Below are 4,313 nucleotides of genomic sequence, written 5' to 3'. Positions count from 1 at the left end.
GGATAACTGGACAAAATACTGCCAATGGTCCTTGGAGCCAGAGCTCCTCAGAGTAAGTGCACCCAAGTGACAATGGAGTTGGGGTATTGATGTACCGATTTCTGCCAGTGGTTGCTTGAGAGCTGGCCCCAGGGAGCCTTAAGCGTCTGGAACTCCCAGCCTGCTTTGTGGGTGGGTGCAGTGGGCTGCAGTTTGCAGAGAAGCCCTGAGGTCCAGGATGCAGGCAGATGATCACAGCTGGAGGTGAGGCTTGTGCATGCCTGGGGGCCCAGCCACGTGGGCTGTCCTGCCTTGTGCTACCCTGTCTCCTCTCAGAGTGAAATAACCCAGCAGACTCTCTCAATTACTAGGATAGTCTTAAATTTTAAAAAGTTTGATGCTGCAGACCCAGTCTCCTGGGCTTTGTGAGGCTTGATTTTACATCCCTTTGGGAGCCTTCTGAGGCATCCTATCAAATGCAATGCTTTCTTCTTTGCAAAACTAAAAAAAAAAAAAAAAAATGGATCTGTGAGGAGGTGGCTGAAGTCATAAAGCTTTGATGTTGGATATACTGGGATGACTTAAACACTTTCCAGAGTTGGGTAGATCTTACTCACCTGAACTGCGGGGGGTGGTGGTGGGGGCAGATTATTCAATCAGGTTGGGTAGAATTGAAGCAGGAAGGGGAGCAGACTTAACAGACAGCTCAAAATGGCGGAGGACTCAGTCTCCGTCCCAGCAGACTCCACCCACAAGTTCAAGTGCATCGTAGTCAGGGGCACTAATCAAGCAGCATTGCCCGTTATCACGTTCACTTATTTTCTTGCAAACACAATAACCAGTTAGGCTGTTATTTATTTATTTATTTATTTAGTTTGACAGGCAGAGTGGACAGTGAGAGAGAGAGACAGAGAGAAAGGTCTTCCTTTGCCGTTGGTTCACCCTCCAATGGCCACCGCAGCCGGCGCATCATGCTGATCCGAAGCCAGGAGCCAGGTGCTTCTCCTGGTCTCCCATGGGGTGCAGGGCCCAAGCACTTGGGCCATCCTCCACTGCACTCCCGGGCCACAGCAGAGAGCTGGCCTGGAAGAGGGGCAACTGGGACAGAATCTGGCGCCCCGACCGGGACTAGAACCTGGTGTGCCGGCACCGCAAGGCGGAGGATTAGCCTATTGAGCCGCGGCACCGGCCAGCTGTTATTTAAAAAAAAAAAAAAAAAAAAAAAAGCCTTAAAAGCATCCAGGGCCCAAAAGTGGTGAGCATGACGTGGAAGTCGGTGTTAGGTGGACTCACGGTGCATTGCTGGGGTTTGCTGATTTGTGCACAAATAGCTTTTGTGGGTGTGGAGATTGGGTAAGACCTCTCCACTGTAACGTGTCTGGTGAGTTCTACAATGTCTTTAACACCTGCTTTGTTGTTGTTGTTGTTGTTTTCTGAGAGGGAGAGAGACAGAGAACTCCCATCCTTTGGTTCACTCCTCAAAGGCTCACAACAGCTGGGGATACTGAAGCTGGGAGGCACAAACTCAACCCAGGTCTCCCACGTGGGTGACGGAAAGCCAGTTACTTGAGCCATCACCTGCTGCCTCCCAGGGTCTGCGATGTTTAGCGGGGTGATGGAGACAGAAGCTGAGGCTAGCCACTCTGACACACGGCGCTGGTGTCTGTACTGCCAGGTCAGGGGTCGCCCTTCTCTCCTGCTCTCAGTGTTTCACGTTGTGGTCACACACGCAGAACCTACCTCGCCTAAGCAGCTTTTCTGGCTGCTCATTGTCTACTGCGTGATTTCATAGCATCCTGCTCCTCTCGCTTCATTCGTGATGGTCCTGTTCCTTCGCCAGTGTTCTCGGCTGGCCTGAGCTTTGGGGTAGCACCTCGCTGATTCACAGGTTGGTCCTCAAGAGTCCTTCACAGCCAAAACTTGCAAAGAAAACTCAGAGAAAGTGTAAAAGTCAGCAGCTGAGTGAACAAGAGAACTCTTGGGAACGCTTTCACAGCCTTCGCACGGGTTGCAGTAATTCCCAACTGTAAGACGAGGGAGACACGTTCTTTGAGATATATGTAATTCCTCTAACGGGCCCCTTCCCACGCGCCACTGGGTTGTAAGTTTTTGGCCTCGGTGGTCCCTAGATGCTCATGACTTCGTTGGTGGGAGTGGACGGATGACAGTTGAGCTCAGCCTCCATCTCTTTTTCCATCTGTAAAATGGGCATAAGAACATTTCTCCCTTGTCTGCAGCCCCAAAGGATGCCTGAAACCATGGGTCTTAACCAAAGCGTACAATCGCGTGCCTGTTCCGTGCTCGCTAACAACTGACTCGGCAGTGTGGCCGCGACTCTGCAGCTTGAGACGCAACAGCAAAAGCAGCACGGATCTCTTCCTCCTCCACAATTTCACAGGTCAAGTTCGTACTCAGTGCCCTTGCCGCTGTGAGCAGGCTCTGCCTCTGGGCTGCTTTCTGTTCTCGTTAGGTCAAGCACTCTCCCTTTTTCGCATAAAGGATGCACGGCTTCCCTCTGGCGTATCCGAATGGCTGGCCTCACTCCTCCTGCTCCTCAAGTTAGAAAAAAGAAGGGTGTCGTGAATTGCAATGTTGCCACCAACCTGATGATGGAGATAGCTGTTAACTGACTATCAGAGTTGGCTGATGCAGCGTGGACGAAGTAGAGCTAGGGACAGAGTGAGATGTCACCCCATCGCTCAGAATTCCATGAAACTTAAAACTTATGAGCTGTTTGTTCCTGAAATTTTCCAGTGGATACATTTAAACCACAATTTTTTAAAATATCTATTGATTTATTTGAAAGATTACTTAGAGAGAGGTACACACACACACACGGAGAGAGAGAGAGAGATCTTCCATATACTGGTTCACTCTTCAGATGGCTGCAATGGGTGGGGATAGGCCAAGCCAAAGCCAGGAGCTTCTTCTGGGTCTCCCACATGGGTGGCAGGGGCTCAAGGACTTGGGTCATCTTCCACTGCTTTTCCCAGGCACATTAGTAGGGAGTGGCAAGTCAGTGGGTCCATTTAAAGAAAAGGGAAGTGCACCATTTCAAAGGAATTGCTTTGCAAGAAGCGGAAGCAATGGATTCATGAGGCGAGAGGTGAGTGACAGAAAGGACAAGTGGAGGCAGTAGGGGCCCGAGGGAAGGCTGCTGCCTCCTGGAGTACGCGTGTGCACAGCACTCACGCGCACTGGAGAGGCGTTGAGAGAGAGGATCCTGCAGAGCAACTGGCCCCTGTGGCTCTCTGATGTGGGGCCTGTGACGCTGGTGCTGGGAACCGGGAGCCGCGGGGCCAAGCGGAGGAGGCACGTGTCCATTTAGGGCTTCCGTGGACATTGCGATGGAGACATCTGGGATCAGCTGAGCCGGTGGCTCCGCTCAGGGGGAAAGTCAGAGCTAAGGACAGGTCACCGGGCGGACATCAACAAAGATGAGGCCGGGAGAGTTCCGGCGACCACCCTGGTGGAGCAGAGAGAGAAAGCAAAGAAGCCCACAGACAGCTCTCTTGGGAACAGGAAGCAAAACACAGCCAGAGAGAGCACATTGTTCTTTGGTGCACCGTAACAAGATGTTTAAATGTTTGCATGCTTGAGAGGAGGGCTGGCTCTGCGGATTAAGGGTTCATCTTTTATTGATTCCCCACTATTTGGGTTATGCTTATGCAAAATAAACTGATGTCACTAAAGTGGGTGAACAGTAAAAAAATAAAAAATTTAAAAAAAAAACTAGACCATTACAATGAGAAAAAAAAAAAAAACTCAGATTCACCCCAGCCTTCCAAAAGAAACACAGGAAATACAACCAGAAAACAAGCAGGATTTCCTGGTGGAGGGAGAGGGTAGCAGCAGAAGTTGCCAACCTTTGAGAACGGGCTTTGTCCTGGCTGCATGCCCGGGTGCGGTCGGAGGACCATCCGGCTCGTCCCGGGTGACTCTGAGCTCTTTTTTTTTTTTTTTTTTTTTTTTTTTTAGATTTTTTTATTTATGTATTAGGTAGAGTTTACAGACAGTATGATGAGAGAGACAGAGAGAAAGGTCCTCCCTCCGTTGGTTCACTCTCCAAATGGCCGCAATGGCCACAGCTGCCCCGATCCGAAGCCAGGAGCCAGGAGCTTCCTCCCTGTCTCCCATGCGGGTGCAGGGGCCCAAGCACCCAGGTCATCCTCCACTTCTATCCCAGGCCATAGCAGAGAGCTGGACCGGAAGTGGAGCAACCGGGACTAGAACCAGCGCCTATACGGGATGCTGGCGCCACAGGCGGAGGATTAACCAAGTGAGCCACAGTGCCTCTGAGCTTTCTGTGAACCCCACTGAGCACCCAAGAGACG

This window comes from Oryctolagus cuniculus, chromosome 13 (assembly GCF_051225735.1).
Source record: "Oryctolagus cuniculus isolate XC-2025 breed Fujian yellow rabbit chromosome 13, ASM5122573v1, whole genome shotgun sequence".
Classification (NCBI taxonomy): Eukaryota; Metazoa; Chordata; class Mammalia; order Lagomorpha; family Leporidae; genus Oryctolagus; species Oryctolagus cuniculus.
Note: the sequence above shows the minus strand (reverse complement) of the source record.